The following is a 27,395-nucleotide window of genomic DNA, read 5'->3' as shown; positions in this document are numbered from 1 at the left end:
GGTGGTGGCGTTGTGGCATTGTCACTGGACTGGTAATCCAGAGACACAGGGTAATGCTCTGGGAACCTGGGTTCAAAGCCCACCATGGCAGATGGTGGAATTTTAATTCAATAAAAATCTGGAATTAAAAGTTTAATGATGACCATGAAACCATTGTCAATTGTCGTAAAATCCCATCTGGTTCACTATTGCCCCTTAGGGAAGGAAATCTGCCTACACGTGACTCCAGATCTGCAGTAATGTGGTTGACTCTTAAATGCCCTCTGAAATTGCCTAGCAAACCACTCAGTTGTATCAAACCATTGAACGAAACCGGACGGATGGCATCGACCAAGGCACCAGAAATGACAACGGCAAAGTCCTCCTTACTATCTGGGGGCTTGGCCCAAAATTGGGAGAGCTGTCTCACAGAATAGTCAAGCAACAGCCTAATATAGTCATGCTCACAGAATCATACCTTACAGATCATGTTCCAGACACAACCATCACCATCCCTGGGTATGTTCTGCCCCACCTGCAGGACAGATCCAGCAGATGTAGCGGCACAGTGATATACAGTCGGAAGGGAGTTGCCCATGGAGTCTTCAACATCAGCTCAGGACCCCATGAAGTCTCATGGCATCAACTCAGACAAGGGCAAGGAAACCTCCTGCTGATCGTACCACTGCCACCTCGCTTCCCCGTCCACCCTCAGCAGATGAATCAGTACTCCTCCATTTTGAACCGCTTGGAGGAGGCACTGAGAATGGCAAGGGGACTTCAATGTCCATAGCACCACCACAGACCAAGCTGGCTGAGTCCTAAAGGGCATAGTTGCTAGACTGAGTCTGAGACAGGTGGCGAGGGAAGCAATAAGATGGAAAGACGTACTTGACTTCATCCTCACCAACCTGCCTGCCACAGATGCATCTGCCCGTGACGGAATTGGTAGGAGTGATCACCTTATGGAGACAAAATCCTGCTTTCATTTTGAGGATATCTTCCATCGTGTTATGTGGCACCACCACCAAGCAAAATGGGATGGATTTCAGACAGACTTAGTAACTCAAAACTGGGCATCCATGAGGCACTGAGGGCCATCAGCAGCAACAGAATTGCCCTCAATCACAATTTCTAACTTCATGGTGCAGCATATCCCCCACTATACCATTACTACCAAGCCAGGGGATAACCATGGTTCAATAAAGAGTGCAGGAGGGCATGCCAGGAGCGGCACCAGGCATACCTAAAAAATGAGATGTCAACCTGGTGAAGCCACAACACAGGAGTACCTGCAAGCCAAACAGCATAAGCAGCAAGAGAAAAATAGAGCTAAGCAATTCCACAACCAAAGGATCAGATCCAATCCCTACAGTCCTGCCAAATCCAGTCATGAATGGTGGTGGATAATCAAACAACTCACTGGAGGAGGGAACTCCGCAAATGTTCCCATCCTCAATGATGGGGGAGCCCAGCACATCAGTGCAAAAGATAATGCTGAAGCATTCGCAACAATATTCAGCCTAGTACCGAACAGATGACCCTCCTCCGCCTCCTCCGGAAGTCCCTAACATCAGAGATGTCAGCCTTCAGCCAATTCGATTCACTCCACGTGACATCAAGAAACAGCTTAAGGCACTGAATACTGATAAGGCTATGGGCCCTGACAATATTCTGGCAACTGAAGACTTGTGCTCCAGAATTTGCCGCATCCCTAGTCAAGCTATTCCAGTACAGCTACAACACTGGCATCTACCCAGCAATATGTAAAGTTGCCCAGCTATGCTCTGTACACAGAAAGCAGGACAAATCCAATCCAGCCAATTACCGCCCCATCTGTCTACTCTCGATCATCAGTAAATTGATGGAAAGTATCATCAACAGTGCTATCAAGAAGTGCTTGCTTAGCAATATCCTGCTCACCGATGCTCAGTTTGCGTTCCGCCAGGGTCACTCAGCTTCTGACTGCATTACAGCCTTAGTTCAAACATGGACAAAAGAGCTAAACTCCAGAGGCATGGTGAGGTGAGAGTGGCTGTCCTTGACATCAAGGCAGCATTTGTCCGAGTGTGGTATCAAAGAGCCCTTGCAAAACTAGTGTCAATGGGAATCGGGCAAAACTCCCCGTTGCTTGGAGTCATACCTAGCAGAAAGGAAGATGTTTGTGGTCGTTGGAGGCCAGTCATCTCAGTTCCAGGACATCACTTCAGGAGTTCCTCAAAGTAATGTCCTCAGCCCAACCATCCTCAGTTGCTTCATCAATGACCTTCCTTCCATCATAAGGTCAGAAGTGGGCATGTTTACTGATGATTGCAAAATGTTCAGCACCATTCGCGACTCCTCAGATACTGATGCAGCCCATGTCCAAATGCAGCAAGAACTAGACAATATCCAGGCTTCTGCTGACAAATGGCAAGTAACATTCGTGCCATACAAGTGTCAGGCAATGACCATCTCTAACAAGAGAGAATCTAACCATCGTCCCTTGATATTCAATGGCATTAACATCGCTGAATTCCCCACTATCAGCATCCTAGTTATTACCATTCACCAGAAACTGAACTGTTCTAGCCATATAAATACTGTGACTGCAAGGGCAGGTCAGAATCTAGGAACTCTGTAGCAAGTAACTCACCTCCTGACTCCCCCATGCATGTCCACCATCTACAAGGCACAAGTCAGGTGTGTGATGGAATACCCTCCACTTGATTGGCACCCCTTCCACAAATATTCACTCCCTCCAACACCAACACACAGTGGCAGCAGTGTGTACCATCTACAAGATGCGCTGCAGAACCTTACCAAGGCTCCTTCGACAGCACCATCCAAACCTGCGAATGTTATCATCTAGAAGGACAAGGCCAGCAGATACATGGGAACACCACCACCTGGAAGTTCCCCTCCAAGCAACTAATCATCCTGACTATATCGCCGTTCCTTCACTGTCACTGGGTCAAAATCCTGGAACTCCCTCCCTAACAGCGCTGTGGGTGTACCACATGGACCGCAGAGGTTCAAGAAGGCAGCTCACCACCACCTTCTCAAGGGCACTTAGGTATGAGCAATAACTACTGGCCTAGCCAGCGATGCCCACATCCCATAAATTAATTAAAAAAGTAGAAATTCCTGTGATAGAAACATGTTCCAGATTTACAGTCAAGAGCCTTGAAATTGCGCAATTTTAACGTTGCAGGAACAACATTGACGTTCAAGTTATAAAGCAAAGCCACCAGATAAGAATTGCAGGGTTGAATGGTCTGTTTTTGTATTGCAACATTCTATGATTCTGTATGCCAGTCCATTGATATTTTAACAGAGGCACTAACCAGTTTAAAATAAGTGAGCTAATGCTCTCTGTTAAAACAATAGGCAAAGGAACTACATACAAAAGTGTTGAACATTCGTACTCTAATATTCATACAACTTAATTGGTGGTGGAAAATCTTTCAAACTGATTTACAATTGATCTGGCAGTCCTTAAAGAGTAAGTACTATCACCATGACTCCTTTAAAAATTAAACAGTTATGAATAATTAGTTTAATATCGATTTAAAAACATGGGCCTGATTCTGCAGTTGGATATAGGAGTGGTGAGCATGCCTTAGGCCTGTTTCTCACTTGAAGCAGTCTGTTCTGTGGCTAGGTAATGACATAAGAGCAAAAGACAGTTGCACTTTTCATGCAATTTCCCCACTAAAGCTTAAAAATTATGCAAATAGATTTAAAGTGTTGCCATCATTTTGCACGCTCAGTATCCAGGAATGCCTGAAGTCATTTTCAACTGGCACTGCTTTGAAAACCCCTTCAGGCATATTGAACATAGTGGCCAGAATTTTCTGGCCTCATTGGCGTTGGGTGTCAAGGCGGGCAAGGGGGCGGGGACAATATGACGAGAAGGCCAAAAATTGATTTCACGCCACATGAAAGTACAGCCGATAGTGTCCATCATGGCAGAACGCTAATGCCACGGGAAGCCGGCATGAACCCACTTTGCAACCCGCTAATGGGATGCAAAGTAAGGCCTGACCAGTATCGCCTCCCTGGTTTGAGGTTGTGGGAGGGAGGTTTGAGGTTGGAGGGGTTCATTGTTGGGGATGTGGAGATTGGAAAGGGGAAGGAGGGAGTAAGGGTGGAGGAGGGAATAAAGGATGGGGGATGTCCAGGTGAACATGTAAGGGTGGGGTCTGTGGAGTCAATGACTGCCTCCTAGGGAGTGAACTCTGGGTGGGCATAGTAAGAGGGAATGGTGAGTATGAGAGAGGAAGAGGGAGCTGGAAGGGTGGGAGAATGAGGGTGTGACAGTAGCGGTAGAAAGGAAGGAAAGGGCGGTTGGTGGGGACTTGGAGGCAGAAATGGACCCTGGGGGTGGGAAGGAGTAGGTTGAGGAGGCCGATGTGGATGGGAGTGGGATTCTCAGTAAGGTAGGGAACATACACGTTCACTTGGTCATAATGGAAAGATAAGGGTTTGGGTTAGTAGGTGATGGTGGGGAGATGAAAGGTGATGCCAGGGGGGCCAACAGTGATAGGGGAAAGGACATGGGTGACTGGGGGAAGGGAAAGGACAGGGGAGGTGATCAGAAACTTAATGACTGCATGGCTGTTGAAATCAAAAGTGAGCGGAGCCTCATGTTAGAAGGGCACAAGTGCTGCATGGGAGCGGATGGGCAGAGATGAAGGTCAGCTCAGTTGAGCAACTGAAAGATAACCCCAACAGGCAGCATTGATAATGCTCAGGACAGTGAGGTGTGTGTGATGGATGATGGTTCCACATGCATGGGAGAGTTCTCGCACGAGGCTCTGAAAGGCCCTGCCACTTCTCTCGGCCTACCGCTTCTTCTAGGTGCTGCCTTGGCATCTGAAGCAGGGGTGGAGACAGCCTGTCCAATGGTTGGCCTGTTGCCTCTGATGACTTTGGCGTACATCAACTGGAGCGCCAAGGAGGCCTTGAGGGGCCCAGCTTGCTTTGGCTGGCCTCCTGTGGGCCAGCTGCTCCATCTGTGGTGACAGAGGACAAGGTCGAGGGAGCCATAGGCAAAGGGGACTCGGAGGGAGTGGACAGCCTCTGAGATTCCTGGGTGCATGATTCAGAGGTGTCCAGCTGCTGCTCCTCCTCTGTTCAGGTGCCCGAGGGCCCCAGCCTGACTCCTTGAGAGGAAGGAGCACCTGGAGGGACATTGAGGTGCGCTGTTTCCCTCTCACGTTACCACTGCAGGAATTCATTCATAGTTACCACAATGGAGTGCAGGTCTGCGCGCTTCTTCACGTTCTGCTGGACCAGGGTTTCCATGGCTTCCACTATCCTTCCCATGGAGACCTCCATACGTGCACATGTGGACACCACTTCATCAGAGAACAGACAGTTGCATCCCTCCTACTTGCATGCCACTCTTTTGAGGGTTTTCAACAGCTCTGCATAATGTTCCCCCACCTTCTGCTGACTCTCCAGGATGAGTTGGAAGGCCGAATCCAGAGGCTCATCATCTGACTCGGACCTCACAGATGCCTCTTCTCCAGCAGTCCTCCAAGTGCTAGGGAGCTCGGCTGAACCTGTTTTGGACACATGTCCTTGTGGCGACCACCAGATTGTGAACCCGAGCCTGCTCTAGATCTAGGTCCCACCAAGATGGGTATCTCTGCGCTCGTGAAGGGTGTGGGTAAGCTCTGTGATGGATCCCCCAGGCTGCTTATTTCCAGTTCTTGAATGGAGGAGGTGTCCTCTTGGCTGGAGGTGAAAACCTGGGTGGAGCTGAGGAACTGGCTGGATGAGGGCATCATCGCTTGGCAGAGCTCCCTGTGAACCAAAGTAAAGATATGGCAGCAGAGTCAAAAATAGGAGAGGGAGCGCTCACAATTGATTTGGGAGAGGAATGATCTGGTGCAGGATCATCACATGAGTGTTTGCTGCCGACCTCACCGTTGCCACAGGCACGGTCCACGTCCTCACCAGTCACTGCGATGGCACACTCCTTAAAGTGTGCCCCTCCGACCCAGTCTGGGACCTCTCCCTACTGTTGTAAGCCAGCATCTCCTGCATGAAAACAGATGGAGAGTGTGAGCAGGACGCATGACACTGAGTGGAATGTTTGTGTGGTGAGCGGAGCCATGGATGGCATGAGGATGCGAGCTCCAGAGGTTATGAGCCTGATGGAGATGTGAGGATGTGTGTGAGAGTTAGTGGTGTTGTCATTTGAGGTGTGAGATCCCTGTCGATGTATGAGGGGTTTGTGACTGTTTGAGTTGAGAGTGATGAGGTGGTTGACTTACCCTGGCAGAACAAATTAGAGCATTCAAGCTCTTCCTGCACTGGATGGCTGATTTCTGTGCCCCAGTGTACTGATTGCTGCTGCCATCACCTCCCAGGCCAGACTGGTGGCTGGTGGACCTCCTGCTGCCAGAGCGGGGGTAGACGACATCACAGCAGCCTTCCGCTACATCCAGCAGGTGCTCCAGAGAGGCATCACTAAATTTGAGGCTGCCATCTTCTTTGCTTTTGGGGCCATCTGTTGCCTGGAGGAGTCCTGGTCTGTATACATGTACTCTGGTTCGCTTTACATATGGCGCCCAGAGCAAGGAAGCACTGAAGTCATGGGAGGGCAGGCCATTCCAAGGACAGCTGCCAGCAATCCGGAGTGTTTCCTGTGAGTGCATTATTAATGAGGCGGGACACGCTGGGAATGGGATGATATGGTGGGAAATCCCGCCATTGCGGCTAGTGAGTAAAAGATTCTTCTTGCCGCCTGCTACAGCACTTGGTGCAAATTTGGGATGCTTCCATCCAGTATTCTCAAATGGGAATGCCATTTTTATCTATAGGACTTTATTTTGCTGCATTATTCATTGCTCAATCATTGTTTTTATTCCATTTTTTTACTGGTTTCAATTGTTACCTTTTCTTGATTTCAGGAATTTGTCAGCTTCCTGTTCTCCATAATTTCCTGTTCGGTACATTACTCTAATTGCATGTTTCGGAGGAGGTTCTGAGGGGGTTTGAGAGGGATGCACTTTACATCTCATTTACAGCTGTAAATTCCCTTTTGAAAGCCATGACTGAACCTGTCTCCACCAATCTTTCAAGCAATGCATTCCATACCCTAACTACTCGCTGCATAAAGAAGTTATCATCATGTTGCCTCTGATTCTTTTGCCAGTTGCTTTAAATTGTACTCTTTGGTTCTTAACCCTCTTACCATTAGGAACAGTTTCTCTCTATCTACTCTGTGATCCCTGTTATGACCACAGTTGATGTTAATTGCTGCGCAAACCAAATCCTAGAGGGAAACTTGACTTAGGGGCCATACCCCTTTTTTTTTGTATTCTGAAAATGAGATGAAATCGTACTGACCTCAGCAGCAAAATGTCCGGTAACACGTTTGGGATTTAAAAAATTAAAAGTAAAGTTTTATCAACAAGAATAAAAGAAGACTTAAGCACACAAGATTACAATTACACAGTTAAACTTGGTCTTACAAAACATTCCCCCAAAAAGACTGTCTACTTGGAAACACCTTCCAGTCAACAGTCCCTTTTGGATGTTTAAATATAAAAAATCCAGTAATTATTACCCAAGCCAAACTGCTGTAGCTTCAATAAAGGCATACCACATGACCTGTAATTCTCTTCCATTCTGCTGTGAAAATCCAAACTTCAGAATGAAACTGTTTTTTGCAGAACAAGACTTTTCTGGCTTGACTGGATGGTTGATTCAAACTGCATCCTCTCTCAGCCACAGCTCCAGCTGCCACATCTCACAGCTCAAGCTCAACGCCCCAATACCTCAAAACAGCTACAGCTACCCTAAGCTCTCCACAATAATTCTAAAATACCTTTTTTCCCTTTTCATCTCAAGTTCTATTCTTTTCACACGTCTTTGAAATTCAAATCCTTTCAAATATAAGATATTTCGTGTTTCCATCTTATCTTTGCTTTTGGGTCAATAAAATATAATATCCCCACTTCTGTATATGTATGAAACTCCTGCAAGATGGAAATATTTTTCTTGGTACCTCTGACTCCCCTTTGATATTCAAACAAACTCTCCACTGATCTAAAAATGCAAATGTTACATCTAACCTATTCACTTGTACCTCATATTTAACGTCTCTATCCTTTTCATGTTTTAAACCCTCCCAGCCAAACTTTCTCCTATTGATCTATGCCCAGCTTAATAAAATCATACACAGACACACACAGCCTTTTTCACAGAATAACACAATATTCCCCAAAAATATACAAAAAATGTCCATTTCTCGCACCCATGAACATTTTTTTTTTATTTATGAGATGTGGGTGTCGCTGGCTAGGCCAGTATTTATTGCCCATCCCTAATTGGTCTTGGGAAGGTGGTGGTGAGCTGAATTATCAAACTTCTGCAGCCCCTGGGGTGTAGATACACTCACAGTGCTGTTAGGGAGGGAGTTCCAGGATTTTGACCCAGCAACAATGAAGGAATTGTGATATATTTCCAAGTCTATATGGTGTGTGGCTTGGAGGGGAACTTCCAGATGTGATGTTCCTTTCTGTCTGCTGCCCCGCCCTTCTAGATGGGGGTGTCTAGGTGTGGGTTTGGAAGGTGCTGTCTGAAGAGGCTTGGTGAGTTCCTACAGTGTGAATGGTACACACTGCTGCTACAGTGCTTTGGTGGTGGATTGAATGTTTGTGGATGGGGTGCCAATCAAGTGGGCTGCTTTGTCTTGGATGATGTCAAGATTTTTGAGCGTCATTGGAGCCGCTCTCATTGAGGTAAGTGGAAAGTATTCCCTCATACGCCTGACTTGAGCCTTGCAGATGGTAGACAGGCTTTGGGGAGTCAGGAGGTGAGTTACTCACTGCAAGATTCCTGGCCTCTGACCCGCTTTTGTAGCCACAGTATTTATAGGGCTAGTCCAGTTCAGTTTCTGGTCAATAGTAACCCCAGGATGATGACAGTGGGGATTCAGCAATGGTAATGCCATAGAATGTCAAGGGGCGATGGTTAGATTCTCTCTTGTTGCAGATAGTCATTGCCTGGCACTTGTGTGGCATGAATGTTACTTGCCACTTGCCAGCCTAAGCCAGGTCTTGCTGCATGCGGACACTGATTGCTTCAGTATCTGAGGAGTTTGCGAATGGTGCTGAACATTGTGCAATCATCAGCGAACATCCCCGCCTCTGACCTTATTATGGAAGGAAGGTCATTGATGTAACAGCTGAAGATAGTTCTTCATCTTTATCAATTTTTAGCCCATCCAGTATCTCAACTTCCTCCTCTTTAACTATGACTTTGGCAACATTTCTTCCTTGTTGAAGGCAGATGCAAAGTACCTATTTTGTACCTCAGCCATGCCTTCTGCCTCCATGCTTAGGTCTCCTTTTTGGTCCCTAATTGCCTCCCTCCCCTTACTAACCTTTTATTATTTATAGGCTTGTAATATTTCTGGATTCCCTTTTATGTTAACTGGCTATGTCTTCTCATACTCTCTGTTTGTCCCCATGTCATTTTTCATTTCCCTTCTGAAGTTTATAAGTCAGCCTGGTTCTCACTGGTAGTATCAACCTGACATCTGTCATATGTGCCCTTTTTCTCCCTCAACTTACTCCTCTATCTCTTCCATCATCGATGGAGCTCTGGCTTTAGTTACCTTACCTTTTCTTCTCGTGTGAATGTACCTCGACTGTACCCAAATTACTATCTTCTCTTTAAAGGCAGCACATTGTTCCCTTACAGTTTTGCCTGTCAATCTTTGATTCCAATTTACCCAGAGGGACATGTTCTCAGCCAACTGAAATTAGCAGTCCTCTAATTAAATATTTTTACTCTGGATTGCTCCTTGTCCTTTTCCGTAACTAACCTTTTAATACTATGATCACTGTTCCCTAAATGTTGCCTGACTGACACTTGATCCACTTGACCCACCTCATCCCTAGAACTATATTCAGCGATGTCTCCTTCCTCCCTGAGCTAGCAACATACTGATCAAGAAAATTCTCTTGAACATGCTTCAGAAATATTACACTCTCTCTGCCCTTTATACTATTACTCTCCCAGTCTATATTAGGACAATTGAAGGCCCCATTGTCATTACGCTATGGTTCTTGCACCCCTCTGTAATTTCCCTACAAATTCGCTCACCTATATCTTTCCTACTATTTGGTGCTCTATAGAATACACCCAGTAATGTAATGGCACCTCTATTGTTTCTTAACTCTAACCAAATAGATTTTTTCCTTGACCATTCTAGTACATCCTCTCTCTTGCTCTCTCTTGTACTGTAATATTCTCCTTAATCAATACTTCCACCCCTCCTCCTTTCTTTTCTTCTCTTTCTTTCCTGAATAGCTTATATCCCTGGAATATTTAGTTTTCAGTCTTGCCTTTTCTTGAGCCAAGACTCCGTTATTGCCACTACATCATATTCCTATGTAACTATTTGTGCCTGCAGCTCACCAACCTTATTTACCACACTTCATATGTTTACATATATGCACTGCAAACCTAATTTAGAGCTTATTATATTCCCTCTTAGTCTGACCCCACCTAATTATCTTACCATTCCTTGGCTAATACTATCTGTCTCTTCCAATATTTTGTGTACTTTATTTCACTTTTCTGATGTTACATCCTGGTTTTCAAACCCTTGCCAGATTAGTTTAAACCTTCTCCAACAGCACTAGCAAACACCCTGCAAGAATATTGGTCCCAACTCTGTTGAGGTGCAACCTGTCCAGCCTGTATAGGCCCCACCTCCCGCAGAACCAGTTCCAATGTCCTGAGAATCTAAAGCCCTCCCTCCTTTATCTGCTCTATTCTTCTCTCCCTATACTCACTAGTATGTGGTACCTGGAGCAATCCAGAGATTACTACCTTGGACATCCTGCTTATTATTATTCTCTTTCCTAGCTCCCTAAAATCTACCTGAAGGACCTCGACCCTCTTTCTACCTATGTTGTTTGTACCATGATCTGTGGCTGTTCACCCTTCCCTTCAAAATGTTCTTCAGCTGCTCAGTGACATCCTGGGCCCTAGCACCAGGGAGGAAACCTACCATCCTGTAATCATGCATGTGACCATGGAAACGCCTATCTGTTTCCCTAACTATTGAATCCTCTATTACTATTGTTTTCCTAATTTTTCTGCCCACCACTCCCATCCTCCTCACTCCCACTCACCTCACTCCCATACAGCTGAGCCACACATGGTGCCTTGGTCTTGGCATTGGATGCACACTGAACTACATCCTACCCACTACAAACCACCACATTCTAATTCAGAGGTAAGAGTCCTGCCACTGAGCCAAAGCTGACACTTCATTAGAAGCATATTTCTTAGCCAGCAACAAAATATGCTCTGCAGCAACATAGACATGCATGTGCATGTGCCAGCCATCTGAAAGGCTGCCAAAGTGCTTTGTATTGCCTTAATGAAGTAGCACCAAACTGTTGTTGACATTCATTAGAAGGCCATATGAAAATTGTAAGCAAAAAATTATGATACTCTTAACAATCTACTCCTACATTTTAACAATCTACTCCTACATTTTATTACATTACATTACATATAATGCATTTACACATTCTGGCATCTTCATTCAGAAACTTTGAACAAAGATCCTGATTGGATGGAGTCCCTTACCTCCAAAGAGATAAACTCTGCTTCAGTAGCTAATGAATTAGCATTTCCAGAACTGTCCCTTCAGCAAGTGCAGTTTTCCTTCCCCTTACCTCCCTTGCTATCACTCTGAAGTGTTTTGAGAAAACTTCTAATCGGAAAAATATGCATCTCAGCTTCACTTATGAACAGCAGTTGCTTAAGAACAGCTAACTTGCTATATGTCCTGTCCTGAAAGACCACTATGCTCTCTGATCATCAACCAATCCACACATGGAGCATATGGAAATTATTAAAATGAACCAATCACACAAAATGATATATTGTCAGCTCTGTATGTTACTTTCGTGTTTTCTGCATGATGTGCAATGTCTCCCTGTGTAGTTTTTATGACAGCATTGGCTGTTGACATATTCATTGGGTTTGGCTGGAATCAGTTACTGAGCCCAACAGCATAAACATGATCCAATGATCTAAATTTCACAGAAAGCTGACTGGCTTTTATTTTTTCATTGTGACTATGATGGTAAATGACAGAAGCTATAGTACCGTTCTGCTTTGAAAGAGCTGCTGATTCATCCTTGTGAGTACCGGTGGCCCACCCCAAATATGCAGATAACCCTATCTTCATGATTTGGGGCAGGTTGTCCAGCACAGTGCAAGGGTGTGCACAATTGCACTCCAAGGCACATACGTTGGAGGGGTGATGTCTCAGGAATTTTCAGGTCTGTCATTCTATGTTGGTGCTGTTATCAGGTATCTCAGTGACCCATTATGTAATGGCAGTGAGTCTATTCTATCACAGATTACTAGGGGTTAATGCCGCAAAATCCATAGATAGGAGGTTGATCAGACATGTAAAATCCAGCATTGTTAGTCTATCTGGGATTTGTCTAATGTTGAGGGAAGATCCATACAGGCCAACAATGGCTAAAGTGTCTTCCAGGTCACAACAAGCAGGCTGAGGGTTTTAAAAGTCATTGAATTACTGAACCACAAATTAAGTCTCAGATTTTTTTTAAGCACATCTTCACACTTTTTTTTTAACCCTTTTTTTGGGGAATAGTGGAGAAGTGGTGGAATAATTCCCAGGCTGATTAGCCCATTGAACTGCATTACACATTCTTTCCATAGCCAACAAGTCCTGGTGGGGACTTGAACCTGGAGCTTCTGGCCCAGAGGTAGGGATATTACCAACTGTGCCACAAGACCTCCTATCAATTAATTCAGGGTTCAGTGCTTTAATTAGATTAATGGCTGAAGATTGTACTGTTGGATGAGAGGGGGCTAAAGCTTTTTATTAATTAGTATGAATCCACCATCAGTTTTCTCTCCTCCTTCATACAAATCAGTAAAGGCGCTTTGGGTCTACCAAGTAGATAGACCTGCATTGGTGGCCAAAATCAATTTAAGTAGGCTTTCATTATTTTACAATCTGTAACATGACCATTAATGCTGGTGGCATGAAAGTAGGAAAACTTGGCTGCGGCCATTCCTAAGATATCAATGTTTGTCATCAGAAGTAATATGCATGGTTGATGCTGTACACACCCTTGCACTATTTGGGGACTGATATCATATACCTCTGAGGGACCAATTATAGAGTGACAGTGATATAATCTACAATGGGTTACTGGAAAATTATACTGATACATTCCAAGGTTGTAATTAGAAATTGTATTTTACAACTTCTGAACTCTGATTTGATTGCAGTGTTTCTCCCAGGTACTTTTTTCTTTTTATCTAATTAATTTGCATATGCAAAACTCAGGCTCAGAAATTAGATATTACATTTTTGATCATGGGACATTTTCCAGATTCCTTATTTATATTATTCCTTATTTATATTTGTTGGTGACAACATCTTCAGTGTGATATGTACAGTGAAATCTCGATGACATGAAATTCTGGCTATGTTGAAGTCATCAACCAATCCCACCAATAGAATAGCAAATTCCATAGAATGATGCCCATAATAGGATGAAATTCCAGACTTGTAACTCTAGATTAGCCGAATTTGTCTAAGCTTGTCATAAGACCATGTCAACCAATCAGAACGGAGTTAGACCACACAAGAGTGCAAATCATGGAGCGCTGGGCAAGCCATCATTTGACATCAAGATCTCCTTGTGAAAGGATATGCAAAGCCTGCGAGTTGGCTAAACCTGTGAGAAAGTTAAAAGTGTTGTTGATCGGAGATTGGGTTCAAACAGGTTACGACTGCACAAGACGTTGAGAACAAGGAGGAGCAAGATGAGGCCAACCAGGACGAACCACTTTTCACTCACCTGTGGGAGGCTGGCATGGAAATTCCAGCAGACAACCATGGAAACTTACATAGAGGTGGATGGTGCCCTACGCTGCACGATGGAACTGACAGATAATGCAATCGTAGATGCAGTATGTTTTTCAGCTGAGGAGGCCAATGGCACTGAAGAGTCCAATGAATGCCCGCCCACTCACCAGGGTAGAAAAAGATTATGGAGTTTTTCCGGAGCCAACTCCTAACATTTTTCAATGCAAAGTTCCAGCCTTTTATGAGGTCAGGCCATTGTAAGGTGTGAACAAATTGAATAAAGACTTTTTCCACACACTTACTCTTGACTGTGTTTTCATTTGATATTTGAAGCTGTTGTTTTTGACATAAATCGTGTTTGTAGGCAGTTGGTATATCAGGTTACATAGAGATGCATTCATTTGGGAATGGGACCTGCTCAGCCTTCACGAAGCTCCACTTAACACAAATTTTTGGGCAGATCTGCTGGGATTCGACTCATCGGAATTTTACTGTATGTATCAATTTGGTTCAGTTTGTAGCACTGCTGATTCTGAGTTAAAAGGCTGTAAGTTCTAAACCCTAATATGGTCCTAAGCAAATAACCTAAATTGACAATTTGCTGCATTTTCAGAAGTATAGTTTTTTCATTGAGAGTGAAGCTGGTTATCAAAGTTCGCATGGCACTATTTGAAGAAGTGTGGAGAATCATCTGATATCCTGGCTAACACTTTTCACTTAATTAACATAATTAAAAACAGATTATCTACTGCATTTCTATTTGTGGAACCTTGTGTGAAAATTGGCAGCTGTGTTTATCTACACTGCAAGTGACTTCACTTCGGAGTGACCCATTGATTGTAAAGCATTGAGGATGTGATGAGGTGCTTTATAAAAATACAGGTTCTCCTTTCTATAAAAAAACTAGATAGAACTATATAGAAAGTGACATTTACAGTTCACAGATTGGTAAAGATGTTAGAAAATGCTTGATATTTATTCTGCTGTCTGTGCTACTGTCAGACATTACAATCATAGCGAGATTCAGGGTATAAGAAACTGTTGACTTGTACTTCTGAGGCATGGTCCTTTCATTTGCAAATTGTTAGTTTTCAAAAGGCAGCAATTATTATTGCAGTAAATTCTCTGCAAGCTACAACATAAATCTTTGAAAACCCTAGGACTGCTTGTTTGTTGATGTATAGAGGGACTAAATTGGTTAGCCCCACCAAAAACAGGCACAAGGATCGCAATGCATGATTAATCCTTTCCTGTTGATTCCAGTGGAGACAACAGGCCAAATTTGTGCTTTGTGCCTGTATAATGACTTCTGCATGCAACCCATGCTAACTGCACTGTTGATTGGCTGCACTGATCAGGAGTAACAAAATTGACACTTGCCAGCACTGCTTAAAGATAACCTGCACTGTTTAATCTTAACCTGTACATCTTAATGAGTTGCTGCACTGTGGCTGGAACAGGTGCTGTGATTCTGTCCTTGGAAACAGTGAACATGGAAGAGAATGGACTCCAATGTTTTCTGAAGGTGCACTGGAAGTCTTAGTAGAAGAGGTGGCAAGGAGGAGAGATTTCCTGTGTGTGCATTGGAGGTAGGGGTGCAGGGGGGATCCGTGTATAAGGCCCTCCAGACACACAATCAAACAGCAGCGGGAACATATACCATGGAAGTCAATTATAGGAAGCAAGCCCCAAGAACCTGGATGCAGTACCACAAGAAGTTCAATTACCCCACACAAGCAATTGAGGTCAGTGAATTTATCTTCAAATGCTATACCCTACCACCTACACTGCTAGCCTCAGACACTTTTCAGTTAGTTCCGATACTTACCTCCAACAATCAAGACTCATATCTAATATTCATATGCTTCTCTTCATCCTCACACACTTAAGCACTGCTGCAAGCGTCACATCTTCATCTCACAGCTTACACACACTGCCAGCTATTATATCATGATAGCCACATTATTGAGACTGCATGATACTCACTGACACACTTCCTAGCAGCACACAACCAGAGTCAGAGGAACTACCAGAGAGGGCCAGACATGCCTGCATAACCTAACCCATATTGAGCAGGCAATATTGGCCATTATTGGAACAGCCATTGCTGAAGTCCATGATGTCTCATGGCACCAGGTCTAACATGGGCAAGGAAACTTCCCACTGATTACCACGTCCTACCCGCCTACATGAATCAGTACCCCTCCATGTTGAACACCACTTGCAGGAAGCACTGAGGGTGGCAACAGCACAGAATATACTCTGGGTGGGGGAGTTCAATGTCCATCACCAAGAGTGGCTTGGTAGCACCAATACTGACCAAGCTGGTCAAGTTCTAAAGCACATAGCTGGGTCTGTGGCAGATGGTGAGGGAACCAACAAGAAGGAAAAATATATTTGACCTCATCCTCACCAACCTGCCTGCCATAGATGCATCTGTCCATGATAGTATCAGTAGGAGTGACCACTGCACAGTCCTTTTGGAGAGGAAGTCCTGTCTTCACATTGAGAATACCCACCATGGTGTTGTGTGGCCTTACCACTGTGCTAAATGGGATGAATTTCAAACAGATGAGCAACTCAACACTGGGCAACCATGAGGCACTGTGGGCCATCAGCAGCAGCAGAATTATACCCAACCACGATCTGTAACCTCATGGCCCGGCATATCCCCCACACTACCCTTACCATCAAGCCAGGTGATAAACCCTGGTTCAATGAGGAGTGCAGGAGGGCATGCCAGGAGCAGCACCAGGTATACCTAAAAATGAGGTGTCAACCTGGTGAAGCTACAACAGGACTACTTGCATGGCAAATAGCAAAAGCAGCAAGTGATAGACAGAGCGAAGCGATTCCACAACCAACGGATTAGATCTAAGCTCAGCAGTCCTGCCACATCCAGCCGTGAATGGTTGAGGACAATTAAACAACTCACTGGAGTAGACGGCTCCACAAATATCCCCATTCTCAATTTTGGGGGAGCCCAGCGCATCAATGTAAAAGATAAGGCTGAAGCATTTGCTACAATCTTCAGCCAGAAATGCCGAGTGGATGATCCATCTCGGCCTCCTCCTGAGGTCCCCAGCATCACAGATATCAGTCTTCAGTCAATTTGATTCACTCCATGTGGTATCAAGAAAGGGCAGGAGGCACCGGATACTGCAAAGGCTATGGGCCCTGACAATATTCCGGCAATAGTACTGAAGACTTGTGCTCCAGAACTTGCTGCGCCCCTAGAAAAGCTGTTCCAGTGCAGCTACAACACTGGCATCTACCCAGCAATGTGGAAAATTGCCCAGGTATGTCCTGTACACAAAAAGCAGGACAAATCCAACCCGGCCAAAGACCGGCTGATCAGTCTACTCTTGATCATCAGTAAAGTGATGGAAGGGGTCATCAACAGTGCTATCAAGTGGCACTTGCTTAGCAATAGCCTGCTCACTGACGCTCAGTTTGCGTTCCACCAGGGCCACTCAGCTCTTGACCTCATTACAGCCTTGGTTCAAACATGGACAAAAGGGCTGAACTGCAGAGGTGAGGTGAGAGTGACTGCCCTTGGCATCAAGGCAGCATTTGACTGAGTGTGGCATCAAGGTGCCCTAGCAAAATTGGAGTCAATGGGAATCAGGGGCAAAACTCTCTGTTGGTTGGAGTCATACCAAGCAGAAAGGAAATTGGTTGTGGTTGTTGGAGTTCAGTCATCTCAGCTCCAGGACATCACTGCAAGAGTTCCTCAGGGTAATGCCCTAGGCCCAACCATCTTCAGCTGCTTCATCAATGACCTTCCTTCCATCACAAGGTCAGAAGTGGAGATGTTCATTGATGATTGCATAATGTTCAGCACCAGTCGCAACTCCTCAGATACTGAAGCGGTCCATGTCCAAATGCAGGAAGACCTGGACAACATCCAGGTTTAGGCTGACAAATGGCAAGTAAAAGTCACGCCACACAAGTGCCAGGCAATGACCATCTCCAACAAGACCGAATCTAACCACCACCCCTTGACATTCAATCACATTACCATCGCTGAATTCCCCGCTATCAACATCCTGGGGAGTTACCATTGACCAGAAACTGAACTAGACTAGCCATATAAATACTGTGACTACAAGAGCAGGTCAGTGGCTAGGAATCCTGATGTGAGTAACTCACCTCCTGACTCCCCAAAGCTGTCCACAATCTACAAGGCACAAGTCAGGTCTGTGATGGAATACTCTTACCTTGCCTGGATGAGTGCAGCTCTAACAACAGTAAAGAAACTTGACACCATCCAGGACAAAGCAGACCGCTTGATTGGCACCCCATCCACAAACATTCATTCCTCTCCACCACCGATGCACAGTCGCAGCAGTGTGTACCATCTACAAGATGCACTGCAGGAACACACCATGGCTCCTTAGACAGCACCTTCCAAACCCACAACCACTACCATCTAGAAGGACAAGGGCAGCAAATACATGGGAACACCGCCACCTGGAAGTTCCTTTCAAGCCACTCACCATCCTGACTTGGAAATATGTCGCCATTCCTTCATTGTCACTGGGTCAAAATCCTGGAACTCCCTCCCTAACAGCACTGTGTGTGTACCTACACCACATGGACTGCAGCAATTCAAGAAGGCAGCTCACCACCACCTTCTCAAAGGCAATTAGGGATGGGCAATAAACGCTGGCCTAGCTAGTGACACCCACATCCCTTGAATGAATAAAAAAAAGTCATGGCCAGCAGCTGACCTAAAACCATTGAAGATGATGGCATACTCATACCTAATTCTCCTTCTCACATTCTGTTCCCCCTCATCCTGCGATCTTCTGATTTGCAAGCTGCAGGTAATGTATGCATGCACCCCATACATTCCCCCATCTACTCTCACTACACCCTTACCTTCATACGTTTTTCCTTTCAGAAACCCAAGAAATGCAAGTTGGCCAAGTAGCGATGGAACAGCAAGAAGAGCATGGGGATGAAGCCACAGTACTGTCACTCGATTTCATATTCACAGCTACCAGCTCAGATGCTGATACTGTGCGTACTTTAGAGAATAGAGATGGGATCTGAATGTGTTCAGTCACCAAGCATGAGTGGGCTGCAAGAAGGGCAGAATGAAAGGACAGTGCAGGTATCAGCTTGCTGGATGGCGAGGCCATACATGTGTTCTGCTACAGAGGACTCAAATGAGGATTTCTCATTTACAGAAGAGCACTGATGGATGTGTGTAACAAAACGTTTGCTGCATTGGGATCCCTGACAGAAAGCCTGTTCCATGTCATAGACCGTGGAGGAATCCAGCTGCAACTTTGCACAGGGCTTTGCACAGAGTTTGAAAGCCGTCCTTTTCAGCATGGAAATGGTGGGCAACTCCATTCGCACACTGTGGACTCCACCATGATACAGTGTCTGATGATCTATGTCACAACTTGCTTTGCAGCATAAGCAGGAGGCACCCAACATGAGTGCTTCACTGTTGTCGTGCAAGTTCAGGCTGCTGCTATTAAGGTTGTGAATTGTAGTGTCAAAGAGACTTGCAGAGGCTCACAATGATCCAACAATCTGTCCTCTCACGGATTACCATGATTGCTGAGGTACCATCCCAGAAGAATGGCAGCGGCTCCAAGGAGCACGATCTTGCTGTTTTCTCTCAGGAAGACAACATTCGTGCTCTCGGTCCTGCAAATCCAAGATTGCCCTTGTTGATGCCAGTCAGGCTACAGGCCCAGGCTGCTACTACCATGCTGAAATAGTGCAGCTCACAGCTGGGCCTTCTAAGCCCTCCAGGGCCATCTGCACTCTCCACCATTAAAAGGCAAGAGCCTTCCAGCAGCCATGCTGCATTCACTGGGATAGCACAGCACAAGAGCATTAGAAAAAGCAAAGGCACATAAAGGCAGGCACTTTGGGAATACACAGGGTGATTAATTTATATTTGTATATAATATAGCATGGTTTCATTTATAAATTTGGCTTTGAATGTTTATTTTGTGGTGGCTTTTCATGTTTGTATTGTAGCCAGGAGAAGATGTGATGGCTACTGACAGTGGGAAGACAAGGTGCAGGACGGTTGGTGAATGGGGAATTGGAGTTGCATTTACTGGTATGGCACTCAAATAAGTCCAAGCAGAAGGGGATGGTCTAGTTGCCACCTCCCTTTCACCTCTGCTTCTTCCTGCTCCTTAGCTCAGCGTAGTGCTGGTGGTAGTAAGGTGTCCTCTCAGAATGGTGAAGCTGTGAAGCATTCAGCAAACTACCACAAACCTTGACACCTGCTCTGCCAAGTACTGCAGAGCTCCTCCAGAGCAGTCCAATTAGCAGAAGTGTTGTTTCTGCATGCTAGTGGTCTGGTCTATCGTATTTCATGTGGCAGCACAGTTCTAATTACATGCATGCTGCAAACTTGTGCAAGGATTGTGCACCAATGACCCTTTGTTTTGTCTTGGTGGCTCAAATGCAGCTGGCTCAGTGGGCTGCTGCAGAATGAAAGCATTATGACTGGTGCTGGGATACCAGACAGTGGCCAGTATGATTCTCTATCTATGGTGTTATGACTGATGCAGTTGGTAAAGTGGAGTTATTGAAAAATTCCAGAGGGAAATTTTAAACAACTGTCATAACCTATAATTTTAAGTGTTATGTTTGAGATGCAACTCTAAGTTCAGGAATCAGACCCCCAGTTCTCGAGGTTTTACATTAAACTAAATGAAACATTTTATTAATTTACACAGGTTAAAATATATGTATACATGGCTACAAATTACCACTATCATAACTTTTAACAAATTCCCAAACCAATCTTCATTAAGGCAACAGCAACCCATAGACTTAACCAGCCACCAGGCAAAGCATTTTCACCTTACGAATTCAAAATGGGGTTCTTTACACTGTGGAGCCAGTTGGACCAGTTGAAGGCTTATAGCTGCCTTTTGATCTCACCTTGCCTCTGCTCTGCACACCTGTAAACTACTGAAGTTATACCTACCACCACTGATTGTCTCACCAGCCTCTTTGAACTTCACCTTTTAACAATGAAACCCCTTTCATAGTACCAATTTTATTAGTAATATAAACATATTGCTTGGTAGCTGCTAGAAAGGCATCAAGTTTTCACCCCACTTCTTGAATGTTGTATTTAAAAAATGCAAATACATGCTATCTCCATTACATATCAAAACTAGTACATATCAAAGTACCCAGACTAGCTGGCTTTAATCCAATTAAGACACACCTGCAAACTAAACCTCTATTTTAAAAGAAAAATATTATCCATAATATTATATACATTAATAGCTTCATGACAATGGTTACACACCAGCTCCATATTGAGGTGGGGGAAGTACTGTTGGTTTAAGTACATGAAAATTAGACATGCGACTCCAAAAAAGCGATATGCATGCAGTCAGTGGCACTCTGTACCATGGGGAATTTTGTACCCCTAGCAAGGCATGGTGCTCCATCCACCTACTGGTCTCTAACAAGGGAGAATGAAGTGTAGTTAACTCCCTTTGAATAGAGAGCCTCAGTGACCTCCCTTGCAGAACAGTGGATGGTAACTGTGAGATCCACCTGGAAGGAGGCAGACACAGAAAAGGTAGTTGCATGGTCAATTCGCAGTCACTGACAATGCCACCCTCTCCCTGTTCTGAGGTTGCTTTTGTGGCTACCTCATGTGTCAGATTTCACTGAGGATGGCCTTATTGAAGCACAGACTTCTCATAAATTGTCCCTTTGTGAGGTCCAGATAGGAAAATTGTCCCCTGAACACCCTAAGCAGATATGGCTTCCAGCTGAGAGTTCTTCTCTCTTCTTCCTCCTCCCTCTTCCAGCAGTTTGCCCTGCTTTGTGTGGCCTTTGTTCATCCTCAGGAGAATGGTTACTAGTCCACCGATGTCTGGGAGCAACTGGTTTATGCAAAAACCTTAAATTCAGCAAAAAATCCTTCAACCCCTGCCCTGTGGACTTTTACAACTTCAGAAAACTATAGAAAACACCAAACACTTATGGAATCAGTTGAGAAAACCTGTGAGTAGTTGATGATCCCTTTAAATGGCACTGGTGGGGGCTCCTTCCAGCTGCTTAATCCTCATTCACATTTGAAAGAGTAAGAGAGGGAATCAGCTGGAGCCTTAAGCTCCAAAATAGCGATGCTGGCATTAGATCAATGCTGTACGCAGGTTGATGGAATGATCTACCTGCTCTATATACTCCCAATGGACATAAGCTATCAGTGCATGCACAAACATCCTCACCAAGATGGCATGTGAGATGATTGGCAGCAGAAGCAAATGCACATGCTTCAAAAGCTATTTTAGTCCCCAAAGAGCACTCCTGGTGCCCAACAATGGGCCCTGTCAAACTTTATTTCGCACCCACCTTTCTCTTTATATGGTGGTTATACTTCACAGTCTGTAATCACCTATTTCTTTCAGTTAGTGCAGACTTATACAATACCCTGATGAAAATAATGAATTTGTTCCTCTTGTTTTAAACTATTGTATACCCTGGCCAAAAAAAATGTTAATATATTGTTTCAGTTCTTTACTTTTCTTCTTTTTACTCCTAGTTTTCAATTTTTTGAAGAAAATTGGATTTTCGTTACAGATAGCATTGTTGAGGGTCAGATTGGAATATTTCATGGTGTTCAAGTATGAGGTTATACCTAATGATTGGACCCGAGGGTTTTATAAATGTAAAATCAAATCGCAGCAGTTGGAAACAAGCTCTTTTTCACAGTAATAACTTTTGAAATCATTAACACTTAGGTCAATGAAGACTTATGTTGATAAAAATCTTTTGAGGTTATTTTGTATGCTTCAAATTAGCTGAGAAATCCATTTAATTTTTAAAGGTCAAATAAGCCTATGTTAGGAATTAACTCAAAAAATTAAATTGAGCTGCAGCGACAAGATGGTATAAAGCTGAGAATTCTTAAGAATATGAGAGAGAGGCAAAGCAGTTGATATTTGTTGGAACTTCATTAGAATAAAGGATAACAAATATTCAAAAGAATTATAGATCATTTGGTCTAATATTGGTAGTGTAAGTAATCAATGTTTGGTTATATTGTATATTATAGGTGCCTGAAGACTGCAAAGACCAGAAGCAGTAGAAGCAATAGGGCATTGTACAGAAGAAATCATTTAAATTAGTTGCTGCAGATGTGTATATATATATATATATCAGTTCTTTAGATTTTCGGAAGGCATTTGATAAAGTTCTGCATGTGTTAAGATCCCAGATGATGTTAATATTGGACAAGTCAGATCCCAGAGTGAAACCTGGTTTGATAGATCATAACTTTTATTTTTTTGGAAACCGTGTAAGTAAGTTACTGAACAAGTTCATGGGAGTCCGCTGATCAGCTTTTAACACAAAGAATAAAACATTAAACAAGAAAAATGAACTACATTACATCAGACAAAATGTTTGGAAAGATCTTAATACAAACACAAGAAAATGATTCAAATATCCATTATTCCTTCACCTCAGCTATATCTTTACAGACACAAGATAAAACAATTTACCATATCTGTCTTATACTTTAGTATTCAGGGTAGGTATGTGGTACATGTGAACCAACTGGTGAACTGTAGTCCACATGCGTCTTCTGACCCACAGCAATGTGCCCTCTGAACTAGGAGGCAACTACGGATGGGTAATAAATGCTGGCCTGACCGGTGACGCCCACATCCCATGAACGAATAAAAAAAAAACACCACACTCCAAAGTAAATTACAGATGCAACCAAAGCAGATTCTAAGGATTTCTCAATAGCCCACTCAAGCTTCACCTTCCAAGCACACTTTCAGATCTTCAGTCGTGCCAAGCAGAACACCACTGCACCAAAAGGGTATCTTTGCCCTTACAGCCCGCAGCACAGAGTCAACGACCTTCGGTTTTCCTCTTGAACCTTCTGGGCTTCTCTTGAGCCCACTTTGCTTCAAGCCTGCTTCCTGCAGCTTTGACTTTAATTTAGAGCCTATTTCTCTGCTTCATACTTTTAACTTTAATTAACAGGACCTGTTTCCAATTCCTGTCCTTGTCCCTTAACTTGGGACTTCCTTCTGGGACCTCTTTCTGCCCCACGCCATGGTTTGGGACCTTTTTCTTGATTTGGGACCTTCCCCCCTCCCATGTCCTGGTCCCTGAGACACACTCCCTGTCCAGTTCAGGTCACCTGACCTGCTTTTCGCGCCATATCACTTCTTTCCTTCCTGTTCTTCTTGTGCACATCTTCTCTGCACATCTGCGCAGGGCCGATTCTCAGCCTAAAGGCAGTGAAATCAACAAACTAAGCATGTGCGGCCATTCTCTGGCCAGTGTAAGTGCGGGAGACCCGAAAATGTAAAAAAAAACACCAAACTGCGCACATGTGGCCATTTCCTGGCGTTTGCGCAGAAGGTCCGAGGCCTACTGGGAACCATAGTCCCTCAACTCTGAACTCCCGGTCTCTAACTTCGATTAAAAATTAAGGTATCTGGACTTCGTTACAATGTGAGGCTTTAAAGATTAACTGTCATTCAATTAATAGTAAGTGGGTGAATAGGTTTAAAGAAACTCAGTAAGAGATAACAAAAGATGATGGTAAATAAAAAGGGCTCTGTGACTAGTTGAGACCTGGAGAAATTAGTTATGGGCCTCATTATTTCTAAGTAATATGGAAGAGAGTACTTGGTTTAACAATTTAAAATTTGCTGATGACATCAAACAATGCCTGAGTTGTTGCTAGATAATGGCAGTAATCGTTTGATGTTTCAAACCATTCCAACTTCGCATGTTAATCCTTTTCTAATTTTAGAAACCTGTATGATTATTCTTGGAATAGCAATTTAAAATTGTTAATATGTTTAGCTTTTTATTTCTGAAAAAAGAATTCTGCGACCTATTGCTCAAGTATAATCATGATTAAAAAATGAAAATCTCTAAATGTAATCCTAAATAGAAATAATTTCTTTACTTTGTAATTGCGAACTTATCAAAATGAATACCTATATTGTTGAGGCTAATTGGAAAGTCACAAGTCAATGCCAGAGTTGATGATTTCCATTCATTAGTCACCTAAAAGTCCCAAAGCTCAAGGAAGCAGACATTTATCTACCCAACACGATTTCATGGATGCCAGCTTCACTATGCCTTGGAACAATGCAGCCATATTTGTCCCTGACACTTTGTACTTATTGATTTCTTGGAAAATTTACAACAGATGATGAATGAAAAATTAATTCCACACAGCTCTGACTCACTTAAGCAACTACTCTAGTGTATCTAGCAATGAGTCACATTTGAAGTATATCGAACACTTGCAACTCTCACTATCATATATTAGATCTGATACATTTTAAATGCTTGGTGACAGCAATGTGATAGAGTGACTTGTGTGAGGAAGTTTAGAAGCATTAAGTGGTTGTGGATAAATAAATTGGATGCGCTATAGAATGATAAGTCTACATTAGGATAAAATCATATGCATTGGACCAGTAAATGTGAAGCGCAGATAAATGGATATGTCAGCAAAGTTGGAAATGGTTTTGAATCTGATTATCAATTGTTAAATAAAGGTATAAAGACAATATGGGGGAGACAATGCCACTAGGCCCAGGCTAATGCTCTGGGTACACGGGTTCTGGTGGAATTTAAATTCAATTAATACATCTGGAATTGAAAACTAATCTCAGTAATGGTGACCATGGGCATAAATTTTCCCCTGTCAGGGGAGCGGTGGGGGGGTGTGTTGTGCAGGGGTGGGCACAAACCTGATCAGCGCCCCCATTCGGGGCCGTGCCGCCATTTTACTTGGGTGGGCCAATTAAGGCTCACCCAGCGTGATGCACGCATGGAAGTACTAAGTGCTCCCTGTGCGGGCGAGGGGGGGGATTCCCTGAGTTGGGGCCTGCACTCTTTCATGCATGCGCGCAAAAGAGCGCAGAAATCTCCCTGAGGCACGGAGCTGCCTCAGAGAGATTAAGTTCGTAATGAAAGTTTTTAATAAAGACAGAGAAAAATTATTTAGACATGTCCCCTCATGTGACAGCATCACATAAGCTGGGACATGTTTAACAAATGTTTGAAATTTTTTTATTTAATTAATAAACCCTTCATGAAACCTCATCCCACCCGTGGATGAAGTTTCATGAAAAATGTGAAGGCCATCTTGGCTCTTTGCCTGCCCGCCAACCTTAAGGTTGGACGGGCAGCATTCTTAACTACTTTAATTACTTTCTTAATGGCCTTAATAGGCTTCGTGCCCACCGAACTGAAAATTTAAATGACGCACAGTGACGTCGGGACACCTGCCCAACGTCACCGCGCATCATTTTACGTGTTGGCGAGTGGGCCTCACCTCCGCTCGCCGACCCGAAAGTTCTTCCCCATGAAACTAACATCGATTGTCGTAAAGACATAGTTGGGGAAGCAAATCTGACATCCTTACCTGGCCTGGCCTACATGTGATTCCAGACCCACAACAATGTGGTTGACTCTTAACTGCCCTCTGAAATGGCATAGCAAGTCATTCAGTTCAAGGGCATTTGGGGATTGGCAAGAAATGTTGGCCTTGCTAACGACGTCCACATCTCATGAAAGTATTAAAACAAATGAAGTTCCCATGACCAAGGCTAACCAAGTAGAAGTATGTGCCTTATGTATCTCCAGTGCATTCAGTAACTGTTGAGAGGTTACTTTAACCCTATCTTAACTCCTTGCCAAGGCGATACGATATGTATCTGCTTCATAAGACATCAATTCATGGGAGTAGATTCACATTTCCAGAGTGAGGTTGGGTGGAGAAATTGACAAGAAAGCTTATTAAAAAAGAAATTTAGAAAGGACACAATAATAGTATAAATGTAGATTGTATTGCTTGAAGCTTAAGCAGTTGATTTAATTTAACAAGGTGCACTGAATTCTCCTAGAGTCCTGGCCAACAAATATCCCTCAATCACCACCTCCAAAAACAGACTAACTGATCATTTATCTCACCGCTGTCTGTTGGTCCTTGATGTGTTAAAACTGGCTACTGTATTTTGCCTAAACAACAGTGTCTACACTTCAAAGGCATTAGCTGTGAAACACTTTGGAACATACTGAGGATGTGAATGGTGTTATATAAGCTCATCTTCTATCATTTTATTGTGTTAAAATTAATCTGACATTTGGTACTCCATTTATAACGTTGTTAATTGGATGGTTAATGTATCTCTGGGCAGTACCCCTTTATCAGCTAAACCGGACCTTAAATCAACAGCATAATCTAAATTCAACTAAAATCCCTTCTAAGCCACATAGATAAAATCTCCATATGTTCCATAACTTCCTTTTCCGGAAGACGGTCTCTTTTGTGTGAGTTCAGTGATACACCATGCATTCTGTGATATGCATACCAACATTGATTTCACTGGAAATGTGAATCAGGCTGGTTTTTGATGAGTGGGTGTTCCACTCCACCAGTAACCAGCTGGTAAATTACCTCCCCCACCCTTGTCCCTGCCAAGTATTCTATACATTTTAGACCAGTTGTTTCAATAAACAAAGGTTGACATACCAA

General features: G+C 43.8%; 1 protein-coding gene across 1 annotated transcript in view; it reads left to right on the top strand.

Annotated features, from left to right (window-relative positions):
- The window catches only part of tmem132e (transmembrane protein 132E), an 841,056-nt gene that overhangs the window by 690,821 nt on the left and 122,840 nt on the right, over positions 1-27,395 (top strand). The window lies entirely within an intron of this gene.

Source organism: Cetorhinus maximus, chromosome 9, assembly GCF_964194155.1.
Source record: "Cetorhinus maximus chromosome 9, sCetMax3.hap1.1, whole genome shotgun sequence".
Taxonomy (NCBI): Eukaryota; Metazoa; Chordata; class Chondrichthyes; order Lamniformes; family Cetorhinidae; genus Cetorhinus; species Cetorhinus maximus.
The sequence above is the reverse complement of the archived record's forward strand: the minus strand, read 5'-3'. Positions and strand labels throughout refer to the sequence as shown.